Consider the following 16770-nt stretch of genomic DNA (forward strand, 5'->3'; position numbering starts at 1 on the left):
GGAGCAGGGAGGGAGGGAGGGAGGGTGGGATGGGTGTCCGTGGGGAGCAGGAGGGAGGGAGTGGTGTCCGTGGGGAGCAGGGAGGCAGGGAGGGAGGGAGGGGTGTCCGTGGGGAGCAGGGAGGCAGGGAGGAGGGAGGGGTGTCCGTGGGGAGCAGGGAGGGAGGGCTGTCCGTGGGGAGCAGGGAGGGAGGGAGGGAGGGAGGGGTGTCCGTGGGGAGCAGGGAGGGAGGGAGGGAGGGAGGGAGGGAGGTGTGTCCGTGGGGAGCAGGGAGGGAGGGAGGGTGGGAGGGTTGTCCGTGGGGAGCAGGGAGGGAGGGAGGGAGGGGTGTCCGTGGGGAGCAGGGAGGGAGGGAGGGAGGGAGGGGTGTCCGTGGGGAGCAGGGAGGGAGGGAGGGAGGGAGGGAGGGAGGTGTGTCCGTGGGGAGCAGGGAGGGAGGGAGGGTGGGAGGGTTGTCCGTGGGGAGCAGGGAGGGTGGGAGGGAGGTGTGTCCGTGGGGAGCAGGGAGGGAGGGCTATCCGTCGGGAGCAGGGAGGGAGGGAGGGAGCGATGGAGGTGTGTCCGTGGGGAGCAGGGAGGGAGGGATGGAGGGAGGGAGCGGTGTCCGTGGGGAGCAGGGAGGGAGGGATGGAGGGAGGCATGGAGGGAGGGAGGGGTGTCCGTGGGGAGCAGGGAGGGAAGGAGGGAGGGGTGTCCGTGGGGAGCAGGGAGGGAGGGAGGGGTGTCCGTGGGGAGCAGGGAGGGAGGGAGGGAGGGGTGTCCGTGGGAAGCAGGGAAGGAGGGAGGCAGGGGTGTCCGTGGGAAGCAGGGAAGGAGGGAGGGAGGGGTGTCCGTGGGAAGCAGGGAAGGAGGGAGGGAGGGCGGGAGGGGTGTCCGTGGGGAGCAGGGAGGGAGGGAGGGGTGTCCGTGGGGAGCAGGGAGGGAGGGAGGTGTGTCCGTGGGGAGCAGGGAGGGAGGGAGGTGTGTCCGTGGGGAGCAGGGAGGGAGGGAGGTGTGTCCATGGGGAGCAGGGAGGGAGGGAGGTGTGTCCATGGGGAGCAGGGAGGGAGGGAGGGCTGTCCGTGGGGAGCAGGGAGGGAGGGAGGGAGGTGTGTCCGTGGGGAGCAGGGAGGGAGGGAGGGAGGTGTGTCCGTGGGGAGCAGGGAGGGAGGGAGGGAGGTGTGTCCGTGGGGAGCAGGGAGGGAGGGAGGGAGGGAGGTGTGTCCGTGTGGAGCAGGGAGGGAGGGAGGGAGGGAGGGAGGGGTGTCCGTGTGGAGCAGGGAGGGAGGGAGGGAGGGAGGGGTGTCCGTGTGGAGCAGGGATGGAGGGAGGGAGGTGTGTCCGTGGGGAGCAGGGAGGGAGGGAGGGAGGGTGGGAGGTGTGTCCGTGGGGAGCAGGGAGGGAGGGAGGGAGGGAGGGTGGGATGGGTGTCCGTGGGGAGCAGGGAGGGAGGGAGGGGTGTCCGTGGGGAGCAGGGAGGCAGGGAGGGAGGGAGGGGTGTCCGTGGGGAGCAGGGAGGCAGGGAGGGAGGGAGGGGTGTCCGTGGGGAGCAGGGAGGGAGGGCTGTCCGTGGGGAGCAGGCAGGGAGGGAGGGAGGGAGGGAGGGGTGTCCGTGGGGAGCAGGGAGGGAGGGAGGGAGGGAGGGAGGTGTGTCCGTGGGGAGCAGGGTGGGAGGGAGGGTGGGAGGGTTGTCCGTGGGGAGCAGGGAGGGAGGGAGGGAGGGGTGTCCGTGGGGAGCAGGGAGGGAGGGAGGGAGGGGTGTCCGTGGGAAGCAGGGAAGGAGGGAGGCAGGGGTGTCCGTGGGAAGCAGGGAGGGAGGGAGGGAGGGAGGGGTGTCCGTGGGGAGCAGGGAGGGAGGGAGGTGTGTCCATGGGGAGCAGGGAGGGAGGGAGGTGTGTCCATGGGGAGCAGGGAGGGAGGGAGGTGTGTCCATGGGGAGCAGGGAGGGAGGGAGGGCTGTCCGTGGGGAGCAGGGAGGGAGGGAGGGAGGGAGGGAGGTGTGTCCGTGGGGAGCAGGGAGGGAGGGAGGGAGGTGTGTCCGTGGGGAGCAGGGAGGGAGGGAGGGAGGGAGGTGTGTCCGTGTGGAGCAGGGAGGGAGGGAGGGAGGGAGGGAGGGAGGGAGGGAGGGAGGGAGGGGTGTCCGTGTGGAGCAGGGAGGGAGGGAGGGGTGTCCGTGTGGAGCAGGGAGGGAGGGAGGGAGGTGTGTCCGTGGGGAGCAGGGAGGGAGGGAGGGTGGGAGGTGTGTCCGTGGGGAGCAGGGAGGGAGGGAGGGAGGGTGGGATGGGTGTCCGTGGGGAGCAGGGAGGGAGGGAGGGGTGTCCGTGGGGAGCAGGGAGGGAGGGAGGGGTGTCCGTGGGGAGCAGGGAGGGAGGGAGGGGTGTCCGTGGGGAGCAGGGAGGGAGGGAGGGGTGTCCGTGGGGAGCAGGGAGGCAGGGACGGAGGGAGGGGTGTCCGTGGGGAGCAGGGAGGGAGGGCTGTCCGTGGGGAGCAGGGAGGGAGGGAGGGAGGGAGGGGTGTCCGTGGGGAGCAGGGAGGGAGGGAGGGAGGGAGGGTGGTGTGTCCGTGGGGAGCAGGGAGGGAGGGAGGGTGGGAGGGTTGTCCGTGGGGAGCAGGGAGGGAGGGAGGGAGGGGTGTCCGTGGGGAGCAGGGAGGGAGGGCTGTCCGTGGGGAGCAGGGAGGGAGGGCTGTCCGTGGGGAGCAGGGAGGGTGGGAGGGAGGTGTGTCCGTGGGGAGCAGGGAGGGAGGGCTATCCGTCGGGAGCAGGGAGGGAGGGAGGGAGGGATGGAGGTGTGTCCGTGGGGAGCAGGGAGGGAGGGAGGGAGGTGTGTCCGTGGGGAGCAGGGAGGGAGGGGTGTCCGTGTGGAGCAGGGAGGGAGGGGTGTCCGTGGGGAGCAGGGAGGGAGGGAGGGAGGGAGGGGTGTCCGTGGGGAGCAGGGAGGGAGGGAGGGAGGGAGGGGTGTCCGTGGGGAGCAGGGAGGGAGGGAGGGAGGGAGGGGTGTCCGTGGGGAGCAGGGAGGGAGGGAGGGAGGGAGGGGTGTCCGTGGGGAGCAGGGAGGGAGGGAGGGAGGGAGGGGTGTCCGTGGGGAGCAGGGAGGGAGGGAGGGTGAGAGGGGTGTCCGTGGGGAGCAGGGAGGGAGGGAGGGTGAGAGGGGTGTACGTGGGGAGCAGGGAGGGAGGGAGGGTGGGAGGGGTGTACGTGGGGAGCAGGGAGGGAGGGAGGGTGGGAGGGGTGTCCGTGGGGAGCAGGGAGGGAGGGAGGGAGGGAGGGAGGGGTGTCCGTGGGGAGCAGGGAGGGAGGGCTGTCCGTGGGGAGCAGGGAGGGAGGGATGGAGGGAGGGAGGGTGGGGGTCCGTGGGGAGCAGGGAGGGAGGGAGGGAGGGGTGTCCGTGGGGAGCAGGGAGGGAGGGGTGTCCGTGGGGAGCAGGGAGGGAGGGAGGGAGGGAGGGGTGTCCGTGGGGAGTAGGGAGCGAGGGGTGTCCGTGGGGAGCAGGGAGGGAGGGAGGGAGGGAGGGGTGTCCGTGGGGAGCTGGGAGGGAGGGAGGGAGGGAGAGAGGTGTGTCCGTGGAGAGCAGGGAGGGAGGGAGGGAGGTGTGTCCGTGGGGAGCAGGGAGGGAGGGAGGGAGGGAGGTGTGTCCGTGTGGAGCAGGGAGGGAGGTGTGTCTGTGGGGAGCAGGGAGGGAGGGAGGGAGGGAGGTGTGTCCGTGGGGAGCAGGGAGGGAGGGAGGGCTGTCCGTCGGGAGCAGGGAGGGTGGGAGGGAGGGAGGGAGGGCTGTCCGTCGGGAGCAGGGAGGGTGGGAGGGAGGGAGGTGTGTCCGTGGGGAGCAGGGAGGGAGGGAGGGAGGGATGGAGGTGTGTCCGTGGGGAGAAGGGAGGGATGGAGGGAGGGAGGGAGGGATGTTCATGTGGAGCAGGGAGGGTGGGAGGGAAGGAGGGAGGGAGGGAGGTGTGCCCGTGGGGAGCAGGGAGGGAGGGAGGGTGGGAGGGGTGCCCGTGGGGAGCAGGGAGGGAGGGAGGGTGGGAGGGGTGTCCGTGGGGAGCAGGGAGGGAGGGGTGTCCGTGGGGAGCAGGGAGGGAGGGAGGGTGGGAGGGGTGTCCGTGGGGAGCAGGGAGGGAGGGAGGGTGGGAGGGAGGGAGGGAGGTGTGTCCGTGGGGAGCAGGGAGGGAGGTGTGTCTGTGGGGAGCAGGGAGGGAGGGAGGGAGGGAGGTGTGTCCGTGGGGAGCAGGGAGGGAGGGAGGGCTGTCCGTCGGGAGCAGGGAGGGTGGGAGGGAGGGAGGGAGGGCTGTCCGTCGGGAGCAGGGAGGGTGGGAGGGAGGGAGGTGTGTCCGTGGGGAGCAGGGAGGGAGGGAGGGTGGGATGGAGGTGTGTCCGTGGGGAGAAGGGAGGGATGGAGGGAGGGAGGGAGGGATGTTCATGTGGAGCAGGGAGGGTGGGAGGGAAGGAGGGAGGGTGGGAGGTGTGCCCGTGGGGAGCAGGGAGGGAGGGAGGGAGGGAGGTGTGCCCGTGGGGAGCAGGGAGGGAGGGAGGGAGGGAGGTGTGCCCGTGGGGAGCAGGGAGGGAGGGAGGGAGGGAGGTGTGCCCGTGGGGAGCAGGGAGGGAGGGAGGGAGGGTGGGAGGGGTGCCCGTGGGGAGCAGGGAGGGAGGGAGGGTGGGAGGGGTGTCCGTTGGGAGCAGGGAGGGAGGGGTGTCCGTGGGGAGCAGGGAGGGAGGGAGGGTGGGAGGGGTGTCCGTGGGGAGCAGGGAGGGAGGGAGGGTGGGAGGGGTGTCCGTGGGGAGCAGGGAGGGAGGGGTGTCCGTGGGGAGCAGGGAGGGAGGGAGGGTGGGAGGGAGGTGTGTCCGTGGGGAGCAGGGGAGGGAGGGAGGGTGGGAGGGAGGTGTGTCCGTGGGGAGCAGGGAGGGAGGGAGGGAGGGAGGTGTGCCCGTGGGGAGCAGGGAGGGAGGGAGGGAGGGAGGTGTGCCCGTGGGGAGCAGGGAGGGAGGGAGGGAGGGAGGTGTGCCCGTGGGGAGCAGGGAGGGAGGGAGGGAGGGTGGGAGGGGTGCCCGTGGGGAGCAGGGAGGGAGGGAGGGAGGGTGGGAGGGGTGCCCGTGGGGAGCAGGGAGGGAGGGAGGGTGGGAGGGGTGTCCGTGGGGAGCAGGGAGGGAGGGGTGTCCGTGGGGAGCAGGGAGGGAGGGAGGGTGGGAGGGGTGTCCGTGGGGAGCAGGGAGGGAGGGAGGGTGGGAGGGGTGTCCGTGGGGAGCAGGGAGGGAGGGGTGTCCGTGGGGAGCAGGGAGGGAGGGAGGGTGGGAGGGGTGTCCGTGGGGAGCAGGGAGGGAGGGAGGGTGGGAGGGGTGTCCGTGGGGAGCAGGGAGGGAGGTGTGCCCGTGGGGAGCAGGGAGGGAGGGAGGGAGGGTGGGAGGGGTGTCCGTGGGGAGCAGGGAGGGAGGGGTGTCCGTGGGGAGCAGGGAGGGAGGGAGGGTGGGAGGGGTGTCCGTGGGGAGCAGGGAGGGAGGGGTGTCCGTGGGGAGCAGGGAGGGAGGGAGGGTGGGAGGGGTGTCCGTGGGGAGCAGGGAGGGAGGGGTGTCCGTGGGGAGCAGGGAGGGAGGGAGGGTGGGAGGGAGGTGTGTCCGTGGGGAGCAGGGGAGGGAGGGAGGGTGGGAGGGAGGTGTGTCCGTGGGGAGCAGGGGAGGGAGGGAGGGTGGGAGGGAGGTGTGTCCGTGGGGAGCAGGGGAGGGAGGGAGGGTGGGAGGGAGGTGTGTCCGTGGGGAGCAGGGGAGGGAGGGAGGGTGGGAGGGAGGTGTGTCCGTGGGGAGCAGGGGAGGGAGGGAGGGTGGGAGGGAGGTGTGTCCGTGGGGAGCAGGGGAGGGAGGGAGGGTGGGAGGGAGGTGTGTCCGTGGGGAGCAGGGGAGGGAGGGAGGGTGGGAGGGAGGTGTGTCCGTGGGGAGCAGGGGAGGGAGGGAGGGTGGGAGGGAGGTGTGTCCGTGGGGAGCAGGGGAGGGAGGGAGGGTGGGAGGGAGGTGTGTCCGTGGGGAGCAGGGGAGGGAGGGAGGGTGGGAGGGAGGTGTGTCCGTGGGGAGCAGGGGAGGGAGGGAGGGTGGGAGGGAGGTGTGTCCGTGGGGAGCAGGGGAGGGAGGGAGGGTGGGAGGGAGGTGTGTCCGTGGGGAGCAGGGGAGGGAGGGAGGGTGGGAGGGAGGTGTGTCCGTGGGGAGCAGGGGAGGGAGGGAGGGTGGGAGGGAGGTGTGTCCGTGGGGAGCAGGGGAGGGAGGGAGGGTGGGAGGGAGGTGTGTCCGTGGGGAGCAGGGGAGGGAGGGAGGGTGGGAGGGAGGTGTGTCCGTGGGGAGCAGGGGAGGGAGGGAGGGTGGGAGGGAGGTGTGTCCGTGGGGAGCAGGGGAGGGAGGGAGGGTGGGAGGGAGGTGTGTCCGTGGGGAGCAGGGGAGGGAGGGAGGGTGGGAGGGAGGTGTGTCCGTGGGGAGCAGGGGAGGGAGGGAGGGTGGGAGGGAGGTGTGTCCGTGGGGAGCAGGGGAGGGAGGTGTGTCCGTGGGGAGCAGGGGAGGGAGGGAGGGTGGGAGGGAGGTGTGTCCGTGGGGAGCAGGGGAGGGAGGGAGGGTGGGAGGGAGGTGTGTCCGTGGGGAGCAGGGGAGGGAGGGAGGGTGGGAGGGAGGTGTGTCCGTGGGGAGCAGGGGAGGGAGGGAGGGTGGGAGGGAGGCGTGTCCGTGGGGAGCAGGGGAGGGAGGGAGGGTGGGGAGGGGAGGCGTGTCCGTGGGGAGCAGGGGAGGGAGGGAGGGTGGGAGGGAGGCGTGTCCGTGGGGAGCAGGGGAGGGAGGGAGGGTGGAGGGAGGCGTGTCCGTGGGGAGCAGGGGAGGGAGGGAGGGTGGGAGGGAGGCGTGTCCGTGGGGAGCAGGGGAGGGAGGGAGGGGTGGGAGGGAGGCGTGTCCGTGGGGAGCAGGGGAGGGAGGGAGGGTGGGAGGGAGGCGTGTCCGTGGGGAGCAGGGGAGGGAGGGAGGGTGGGAGGGAGGCGTGTCCGTGGGGAGCAGGGGAGGGAGGGAGGGTGGGAGGGAGGGCGTGTCCGTGGGGAGCAGGGGAGGGAGGGAGGGTGGGAGGGAGGCGTGTCCGTGGGGAGCAGGGGAGGGAGGGAGGGTGGGAGGGAGGCGTGTCCGTGGGGAGCAGGGGAGGGAGGGAGGGTGGGAGGGAGGCGTGTCCGTGGGGAGCAGGGGAGGGAGGGAGGGTGGGAGGGAGGCGTGTCCGTGGGGAGCAGGGGAGGGAGGGAGGGTGGGAGGGAGGCGTGTCCGTGGGGAGCAGGGGAGGGAGGGAGGGTGGGAGGGAGGCGTGTCCGTGGGGAGCAGGGGAGGGAGGGAGGGTGGGAGGGAGGCGTGTCCGTGGGGAGCAGGGGAGGGAGGGAGGGTGGGAGGGAGGCGTGTCCGTGGGGAGCAGGGGAGGGAGGGAGGGTGGGAGGGAGGCGTGTCCGTGGGGAGCAGGGGAGGGAGGGAGGGTGGGAGGGAGGCGTGTCCGTGGGGAGCAGGGGAGGGAGGGAGGGTGGGAGGGAGGCGTGTCCGTGGGGAGCAGGGGAGGGAGGGAGGGTGGGAGGGAGGTGTGTCCGTGGGGAGCAGGGGAGGGAGGTGTGTCCGTGGGGAGCAGGGGAGGGAGGGAGGGTGGGAGGGAGGTGTGTCCGTGGGGAGCAGGGGAGGGAGGGAGGGTGGGAGGGAGGCGTGTCCGTGGGGAGCAGGGGAGGGAGGGAGGGTGGGAGGGAGGCGTGTCCGTGGGGAGCAGGGGAGGGAGGGAGGGTGGGAGGGAGGCGTGTCCGTGGGGAGCAGGGGAGGGAGGGAGGGTGGGAGGGAGGCGTGTCCGTGGGGAGCAGGGGAGGGAGGGAGGGTGGGAGGGAGGCGTGTCCGTGGGGAGCAGGGGAGGGAGGGAGGGTGGGAGGGAGGCGTGTCCGTGGGGAGCAGGGGAGGGAGGGAGGGTGGGAGGGAGGCGTGCCCGTGGGGAGCAGGGGAGGGAGGGAGGGTGGGAGGGAGGCGTGCCCGTGGGGGAGCAGGGGAGGGAGGGAGGGTGGGAGGGAGGCGTGCCCGTGGGGAGCAGGGGAGGGAGGGAGGGTGGGAGGGAGGTCGTGTCCGTGGGGAGCAGGGGAGGGAGGGAGGGTGGGAGGGAGGCGTGTCCGTGGGGAGCAGGGGAGGGAGGGAGGGTGGGAGGGAGGTGTGTCCGTGGGGAGCAGGGGAGGGAGGGAGGGTGGGAGGGAGGTGTGTCCGTGGGGAGCAGGGGAGGGAGGGAGGGTGGGAGGGAGGTGTGTCCGTGGGGAGCAGGGGAGGGAGGGAGGGTGGGAGGGAGGTGTGTCCGTGGGGAGCAGGGGAGGGAGGGAGGGTGGGAGGGAGGTGTGTCCGTGGGGAGCAGGGGAGGGAGGGAGGGTGGGAGGGAGGTGTGTCCGTGGGGAGCAGGGGAGGGAGGGAGGGTGGGAGGGAGGTGTGTCCGTGGGGAGCAGGGGAGGGAGGGAGGGTGGGAGGGAGGTGTGTCCGTGGGGAGCAGGGGAGGGAGGGAGGGTGGGAGGGAGGTGTGTCCGTGGGGAGCAGGGGAGGGAGGGAGGGTGGGAGGGAGGTGTGTCCGTGGGGAGCAGGGGAGGGAGGGAGGGTGGGAGGAGGTGTGTCCGTGGGAGCAGGGAGGGAGGGAGGGTGGGAGGGAGGTGTGTCCGTGGGAGCAGGGGAGGGAGGGAGGGTGGGAGGGAGGTGTGTCCGTGGGGAGCAGGGGAGGGAGGGAGGGTGGGAGGGAGGTGTGTCCGTGGGGAGCAGGGGAGGAGGGAGGGTGGGAGGGAGGTGTGTCCGTGGGGAGCAGGGGAGGGAGGGAGGGTGGGAGGGAGGTGTGTCCGTGGGGAGCAGGGGAGGGAGGGAGGGTGGAGGGGAGGTGTGTCCGTGGGGAGCAGGGGAGGGAGGGAGGGTGGGAGGGAGGTGTGTCCGTGGGGAGCAGGGGAGGGAGGGAGGGTGGGAGGGAGGTGTGTCCGTGGGGAGCAGGGGAGGGAGGGAGGGTGGGAGGGAGGTGTGTCCGTGGGGAGCAGGGGAGGGAGGGAGGGTGGGAGGGAGGTGTGTCCGTGGGGAGCAGGGGAGGGAGGGAGGGTGGGAGGGAGGTGTGTCCGTGGGGAGCAGGGGAGGGAGGGAGGGTGGGAGGGAGGTGTGTCCGTGGGGAGCAGGGGAGGGAGGGAGGGTGGGAGGGAGGTGTGTCCGTGGGGAGCAGGGGAGGGAGGGAGGGTGGGAGGGAGGTGTGTCCGTGGGGAGCAGGGGAGGGAGGGAGGGTGGGAGGGAGGTGTGTCCGTGGGGAGCAGGGGAGGGAGGGAGGGTGGGAGGGAGGTGTGTCCGTGGGGAGCAGGGGAGGGAGGGAGGGTGGGAGGGAGGTGTGTCGTGGGGAGCAGGGGAGGGAGGGAGGGTGGAGGGAGGTGTGTCCGTGGGGAGCAGGGGAGGGAGGGAGGGTGGGAGGGAGGTGTGTCCGTGGGGAGCAGGGGAGGGAGGGAGGGTGGGAGGGAGGTGTGTCCGTGGGGAGCAGGGGAGGGAGGGAGGGTGGGAGGGAGGTGTGTCCGTGGGGAGCAGGGGAGGGAGGGAGGGTGGGAGGGAGGTGTGTCCGTGGGGAGCAGGGGAGGGAGGGAGGGTGGGAGGGAGGTGTGTCCGTGGGGAGCAGGGGAGGGAGGGAGGGTGGGAGGGAGGTGTGTCCGTGGGGAGCAGGGGAGGGAGGGAGGGTGGGAGGGAGGTGTGTCCGTGGGGAGCAGGGGAGGGAGGGAGGGTGGGAGGGAGGTGTGTCCGTGGGGAGCAGGGAGGGAGGGAGGTGTGTCCGTGGGGAGCAGGGAGGGTCCGTGGGGAGCAGGGAGGGTCCGTGGGGAGCAGGGAGGGAGGGAGGGTGAGAGGGGTGTCCGTGGGGAGCAGGGAGGGAGGGAGGGTGGGAGGGGTGTCCGTGGGGAGCAGGGAGGGAGGGAGGGAGGGAGGGGGGTACGTGGGGAGCAGGGAGGGAGGAAGGTACGTGGAGAGCAGGGAGGCAGGGAGGTAGGAAGGGGGGTACGTGGGGAGCAGCGATGGAGGGAGGTAGGGAGGGGGGTACGTGGGGAGCAGGGTGGGAGGGGGGTACGTGGGGAGCAGGGAGGGAGGGGAGGGAGGGTACGTGGGGAGCAGGGAGGGAGGGTACGTGGGGAGCAGGGAGGGAGGGAGGGGGGAGTCCGTGGGGAGGGAGGGAGGTCCATGGGGAGCGGGGGGGGGTCGGTTCATGGGGAGAACGGGGGGGTCCGTGGGGTGCAGGGGGTGTGCGGTTCGTGGGGAATCAGGCGGGGTCCGGGCGGTTCGTGGGGAACAGGAGGGCGGGGTGCGGTTCGTAGGGAGGGTGCGGTGCGGTTCGTAGGGAGGGTGGGGTGCGGTTCGTAGGGAGGGTGGGGTGCGGTTCGTAGGGAGGGTGGGGGCCCCGTGGGAAGCGGGCGGTGGGGCGGTTCGTGGGGAGAAGGGGGGTCCGTGGGGGTGGGGGAAAAGGAAGGTGGAGTCCGTTGGTGGGGGGTGGTGGAGTGAGGGAGAGGGAAAGTCAGTTGGGGCGGGGGGGATATGAGAGAAGAGAGGGAGTCGAGGTGAGGGGGGGGGAAAAGCGAAGAATGGGGGCGAAAGAATGGGATCGGGGGGCGAAAGAAATGGGGGGGCAAAAGAATTGGGGGGGCAAAAGAATTGGGGGGGGCAAAAGAATTGGGGGGGGCAAAAGAATGGGAAGGAGTGGCAACAGAATGGGAAGGAGTGGCAACAGAATGGGAAGGAGTGGCAACAGAATGGGGAGGGGGGAAATAGTGGGGAGGGGGGAAATAGTGGGGAGGGGGGAAATAGTGGGGAGGGGGGAGTGGGGGGGAGTGGGGTTGGGGGGAGTGGGGGGGTGGCGGTGGGGTTGGGGGGTATGGGGGTGGAAAGAGTGGGGGGTATGGGGGTGGAAAGAGTGGGGGGTATGGGGGTGGAAAGAGTGGGGGGTATGGGGGTGGAAAGAGTGGGGGGTATGGGGGTGGAAAGAGGGGGAGTCCGTTGGGGGTGGGGGAGGAGGGGGGAGTCCGTTGGGGGGGGGAGTGAGCCCGGGGCGGGGGGGGGGAGTGAGTGAGTCCGGGGCGGGGGGGGGGGGCGGGGGGTGAGTGAGTCCGGGGCGGGGGGGGGCGGGGGGTGAGTGAGTCCGGGGCGGGGGGGGGGGAAGAGAGTGAGTCCGGGGCGGGGGGAGAGGGGAGGGGGAGTGAGTCCGGGGCGGGGGGAGAGTGAGTCCGGGGCGGGGGGAGAGTGAGTCCGGGGCGGGGGGAGAAGAGTGGGGGGGGAGAAGAGTGGGGGCGAGAGAAGAGGGGGGGGAGAGAGAAGGGGGGGGGGGAGAGAGAAGGGGGGGGGGGAGAGAGAAGGGGGGGGGGGAGAGAGAAGAGGGGGGGGGAGAGAGAAGAGGGGGGGGGGAGAGAGAAGAGGGGGGGGGGAGAGAGAAGAGGGGGGGGGGGAGAGAGAAGAGGGGGGGGAGAGAGAAGAGGGGGGGGGAGAGAGAAGAGGGGGGGGGAGAGAGAAGAGGGGGGGGGAGAGAGAAGGGGGGGGGAGAGAGAAGGGGGGGGGGAGAGAGAAGGGGGGGGGAGAGAGAAGAGGGGGGGGAGAGAAGAGGGGGGGGGAGAGAGAAGAGGGGGGGGAGAGAGAAGGGGGGGGAGAGAGAGAAGAGGGGGGGGGAGAGAGAAGAGGGGGGGGGAGAGAGAAGAGGGGGGGGGAGAGAGAAGAGGGGGGGGAGAGAGAAGAGGGGGGGGGGAGAGAGAAGAGGGGGGGGGAGAGAGAAGAGGGGGGGGGAGAGAGAAGGGGGGGGGAGAGAGAAGGGGGGGGGGAGAGAGAAGGGGGGGGAGAGAGAGAAGGGGGGGGGAGAGAGAAGGGGGGGGGAGAGAGAAGGGGGAGTGAGTCCGGGGGGGGGGAAGGGGGAGTGAGTCCGGGGGGGGGGAGGGGGAGGGGAGTGAGTCCGGGGGGGGGAGGGGGAGTGAGTCCGGGGGGGGGGGGAGAGGGGGAGTGAGTCCGGGGGGGGGGAGGGGGAGTGAGTCCGGGGGGGGGGGGGAGGGGGAGTGAGTCCGGGGGGAGGGGGAGTGAGTCCGGGGGGGGGGGGGAGGGGGAGTGAGAGTGAGTCCGGGGGGGGGAGGGGGAGTGAGTCCGGGGGGGGGGGAGGGGGAGTGAGTCCGGGGGGGGGGGGAGGGGGAGTGAGTCCGGGGGGGGGGGGAGGGGGAGTGAGTCCGGGGGGGGGGGAGGGGGAGTGAGAGTGAGTCCGGGGGGGGGGAGGGGGAGTGAGTCCGGGGGGGGGGGGGGAGAGTGAGTCCGGGGGGGGGGGAGGGGGAGTGAGTCCGGGGGGGGGAGGGGGAGTGAGTCCGGGGGGGGGAGGGGGAGTGAGTCCGGGGAGGGGGAGTGAGTCCGGGGGGGGGGGAGAGAGAGTCCGGGGCGGGGGCGGGGGGGGGAGTGAGTCCGAGGCGGGGGGGGAGGGGGAGTGAGTCCGGGGGGGGGGGTGGTGGGGAGTGAGTGAGTGAGTCCGGGGGGGGGGGAGAAGGGGGGGGGGGGAGAGAGAAGAGGGGGGGGGGAGAGAGAAGAGGGGGGGGGAGTCCGGGCCGGGGGGGGGAGTGAGAGTGACTCCGGGGGGGGGGGGAGTGAGTCCGGGGCGGGGGGGGGAGTGAGTCCGGGGCGGGGGGGGGGAGTGAGTCCGGGGCCGGGTGGGGGGGGGGGGAGTGAGTCCGGGGCCGGGTGGGGGGGGGGGGAGTGAGTCCGGGGCCGGGTGGGGGGGGGGGGAGTGAGTCCGGGGCCGGGGGGGGGGAGTGAGTGAGTCCGGGGCCGGGGGGGGGGGGGGGGGGGGGGAGTGAGTCCGGGGCCGGGGGGGGGGGGGAGTCCGGGGCGGGGTGGGGGGGGGGGGAGTGAGTCCGGGGCCGGGTGGGGGGGTGGGGGGGAGTGAGTCCGGGGCCGGGTGGGGGGGGAGTGAGTCCGGGGGGGGGGGGAGTGAGTCCGGGGGGGGGGGAGTGAGTCCGGGGCCGGGTGGGGGGGGGGGGAGTGAGTCCGGGGCCGGGGGGGGGGGGGGAGTGAGTCCGGGGGGGGGGGAGTGAGTCCGGGGCCGGGTGGGGGGGGGGGGAGTGAGTCCGGGGCCGGGTGGGGGGGGAGTGAGTCCGGGGCCGGGGGGGGGGGGAGTGAGTCCGGGGCCGGGGGGGGGGGGGAGTGAGTCCGGGACCGGGTGGGGGGGGGGGGGAGTGAGTCCGGGGCCGGGTGGGGGGAGGGAGTGAGTCCGGGGCCGGGTGGGGGGGGGGGGGGGGAGTGAGTCCGGGGCCGGGTTGGGGGGGGGGGGGGAGTGAGTCCGGGGCCGGGTTGGGGGGGGGAGTGAGTCCGGGGGGGGGGGAGTGAGTCCGGGGCCGGGGGGGGAGTGAGTCCGGGGCCGGGGGGGGGGGGGGAGTGAGTCCGGGGCCGGGGGGGGGGGGGGGGAGTGAGTCCGGGGCCGGGTGGGGGGGGGGGGGGGAGTGAGTCCGGGGGGGGGAGTGTCCGGGGCCGGGGGGGGGTGGTGAGTCCGGGGCCGGGGGGGGGTGGTGAGTCCGGGGCCGGGGGGGGGGTGGTGAGTCCGGGGCGGGGGCGGGGGGGGGAGTGAGTCCGAGGCGGGGGGGGGAGGGGGAGTGAGTCCGGGGGGGGGGGTGGTGGGGAGTGAGTGAGTGAGTCCGGGGGGGGGGGAGAAGGGGGGGGGGGAGAGAGAAGAGGGGGGGGGAGAGAAGAGGGGGGGGGAGTCCGGGCCGGGGGGGGGAGTGAGAGTGACTCCGGGGGGGGGGGGGGAGTGAGTCCGGGGCGGGGGGGGGAGTGAGTCCGGGGCGGGGGGGGGAGTGAGTCCGGGGCGGGGGGGGGAGTGAGTCCGGGGCCGGGTGGGGGGGGGGGGGGGGGGTGTGAGTCCGGGGCCCGGGGGGGGGGGGGGGGGAGTGAGTCCGGGGCCGGGGGGGGAGTGAGTCCGGGGCCGGGTGGGGGGGGGGGAGTGAGTCCGGGGCCGGGGGGGGGGGCGGGGAGTGAGTCCGGGGCCGGGTGGGGGGGGGGGGGGGGGAGTGAGTCCGGGGCGGGGGGGGGGAGTGAGTCCGGGGCCGGGTGGGGGGGGGGGGGGGGAGTGAGTCCGGGGCCGGGTGGGGGGGGGGGGGAGAGTGAGTCCGGGGCTGGGGGGTGGGGGGGAGTGAGTCCGGGGCCGGGTGGGGGGGGGGGGAGTGAGTCCGGGGCCGGGTGGGGGGGGGGGGAGTGAGTCCGGGGCTGGGGGGTGGGGGGGAGTGAGTCCGGGGCCGGGTGGGGGGGGGGGGGAGTGAGTCCGGGGCCGGGTGGGGGGGGGGGGAGTGAGTCCGGGGCCGGGTGGGGGGGGGAGTGAGTCCGGGGCCGGGTGGGGGGGGGGGGGGAGTGAGTCCGGGGCCGGGTGGGGGGGGGGGGAGTGAGTCCGGGGGGGGGGGGAGTGAGTCCGGGGCGGGGGGGGGGAGTGAGTCCGGGGCCGGGTGGGGGGGGGAGTGAGTCCGGGGCCGGGTGGGGGGAGTGAGTCCGGGGCCGGGTGGGGGGGGGGGGAGTGAGTCCGGGGCCGGGTGGGGGGGGGGGGAGTGAGTCCGGGGCCGGGTGGGGGGGGGGGGGGGGAGTGAGTCCGGGGCCGGGTGGGGGGGTGGGGGGGAGTGAGTCCGGGGCCGGGTGGGGGGGTGGGGGGGAGTGAGTCCGGGGCCGGGTGGGGGGGGAGTGAGTCCGGGGCCGGGTGGGGGGGGAGTGAGTCCGGGGGGGGGGGAGTGAGTCCGGGGGGGGGGGAGTGAGTCCGGGGCCGGGTGGGGGGGGGGGGAGTGAGTCCGGGGGGGGGGAGTGAGTCCGGGGGGGGGGAGTGAGTCCGGGGCCGGGTGGGGGGGGGAGTGAGTCCGGGGCCGGGTGGGGGGGGGAGTGAGTCCGGGGCCGGGTGGGGGGGGGGGGGGAGTGAGTCCGGGGCCGGGTGGGGGGGGGGGGGGGAGTGAGTCCGGGGCCGGGTGGGGGGGGGGGGGGGGAGTGAGTCCGGGGCCGGGGGGGGGAGTGAGTCCGGGGCCGGGGGGGGGGGGGGGGGGGGGAGTCCGGGGCCGGGGGGGGGGGGGGGGGGGAGTCCGGGGCCGGGTGGGGGAGTGAGTCCGGGGCCGGGTGGGGGGGGGGGGGGAGTGAGTCCGGGGCCGGGTGGGGGGGGGGGGGGGAGTGAGTCCGGGGCCGGGTGGGGGGGGGGGGGGAGTGAGTCCGGGGCCGGGTTGGGGGGGGGGGGAGTGAGTCCGGGGGGGGGGGGAGTGAGTCCGGGGCCGGGGGGGGAGTGAGTCCGGGGCCGGGGGGGGAGTGAGTCCGGGGCCGGGGGGGGGGGAGTGAGTCCGGGGCCGGGTGGGGGGGGAGTGAGTCCGGGGGGGGGGGGGGAGTGAGTCCGGGGGGGGGGGGGGAGTGAGTCCGGGGGGGGGGGGGGAGTGAGTCCGGGGTGGGGGGGGGAGTGAGTCCGGGGTGGGGGGGGGAGTGTGAGTCCGGGGCCGGGGGGGGGGGGTGAGTCCGGGGCCGGGGGGGGGGGGTGAGTCCGGGGCCGGGGGGGGGGGGTGAGTCCGGGGCCGGGGGGGGGGGGTGAGTCCGGGGCCGGGGGGGGAGTGAAGTGTCCGGGGCCGGGGGGGGGGGGAAGTGTCCGGGGCCGGGGGGGGGGGGAAGTGTCCGGGGCCGGGGGGGGGGGGGGGAGTGTCCGGGGCCGGGGGGGGGGGGGGGGGAGTGTCCGGGGCCGGGGGGGGGGGGAGTGTCCGGGGCCGGGGGGGGGGGGAGTGTCCGGGGCCGGGGGGGGGTGGTGAGTCCGGGGGGGTTGGGGGAGAGAGTCCGTGGGGTGGGGGCACTAAGTCCGTGGGGGTGGGGGAGTGAGGCCGTGGCGTGGCGGGGTGGTGAGTCCGTGGCGGGGGGGTGAGTCCGTGGCGTGGCGGGGGGGGGGGGGGGGGGTGAGTCCGTGGCGGGGCGGGGCGAGGCCAGCGGTCTTTGTCCGCCACACACTTCCGTGACTTCCCTCCCCCGGACATACCAGAAGGAAACGTCGAGTCACCTCTCCGACGACATCCCGGTGCTGGTCTCTGTCCAAAGGCCTCTGCCGGTTTCGCCCGGCGTTGCCCTCAGCCTCGGGATCCGTCCGTCCGTTTGTCTGTCGCTCGCTCGCGCCCAGTCGGTCGGCGGCTCGCGTCCCGGGGCCTTGGCAGCGGCGGCAGCACCTCCCCCCAGTTACTCACTCAACGAACGTGACTGTCCCGCCGCTGCCGATCTCTTTTCACCGATCGTATGGCAATGCGGTACCCGCACACCAACCTCCTCCCTCCGAGTGCCTACAAAACCTTCACCCGCACCGGGTCCCTGATCCTGCTGCACCGACAGGAAAGGGAAACCGCTAAGGAGACAGATAACCCAACCCACCACACAGCTTCACTCAGCAGTGCGCCCGGAACGTTTCCCTCAATCGTCTGCTTTGGAGCGGTGGCACAACTTGCAGTACGCTTTTTTTTGTATTTCCCTCCTGTTCGCTCATATTTCTATCCCTCTCAAAGTATAACAGCACTCCACCACCTTGTCCCACGTGGTATGACTGACGAGTCTAGAATAACATTTCGCTGCAATTGGGACCACCGGACAAACGAACACTAATATGGTGTAATCCTACACTAAATTTCATATATTTCTGTGGCAATATTTGTAATGGGAATTACCTATGCAAACCTGTGACATACCCCGCCCCTGGTGCTGCTACAGAGATTTTTAAAAAGGATAATAACAGGGGGTGACAATTTTGCATACCTTCCTTTAAAAAATGTGGACAAAGAATTTATAAAGGGAATGGAGAT

General features: G+C 73.8%; 1 protein-coding gene across 9 annotated transcripts in view; it reads right to left on the reverse strand.

Moving 5' to 3' along the window:
- fam20b (FAM20B glycosaminoglycan xylosylkinase) overlaps nt 1–16525 on the reverse strand; it is a 210825-nt gene extending 194300 nt beyond the window's left edge. For 5 of the 9 annotated variants that reach the window (XM_048539016.2, XM_059647731.1, XM_048539019.2 and 2 more), the window contains exon 1: nt 15963–16521. The gene's annotated coding sequence lies outside the window, so the exon portion shown is untranslated. Of the gene's footprint in view, nt 1–15962 lie in introns of all 9 variants that reach the window. The other 4 variants (XM_059647734.1, XM_059647733.1, XM_048539020.2 and 1 more) reach the window with 3 other exon arrangements.
- Between the last annotated feature and the right edge of the window lie 245 nt (nt 16526–16770).

The sequence above is a fragment of the Stegostoma tigrinum genome, chromosome 8 (assembly GCF_030684315.1).
Source record: "Stegostoma tigrinum isolate sSteTig4 chromosome 8, sSteTig4.hap1, whole genome shotgun sequence".
Classification (NCBI taxonomy): domain Eukaryota; kingdom Metazoa; phylum Chordata; class Chondrichthyes; order Orectolobiformes; family Stegostomatidae; genus Stegostoma; species Stegostoma tigrinum.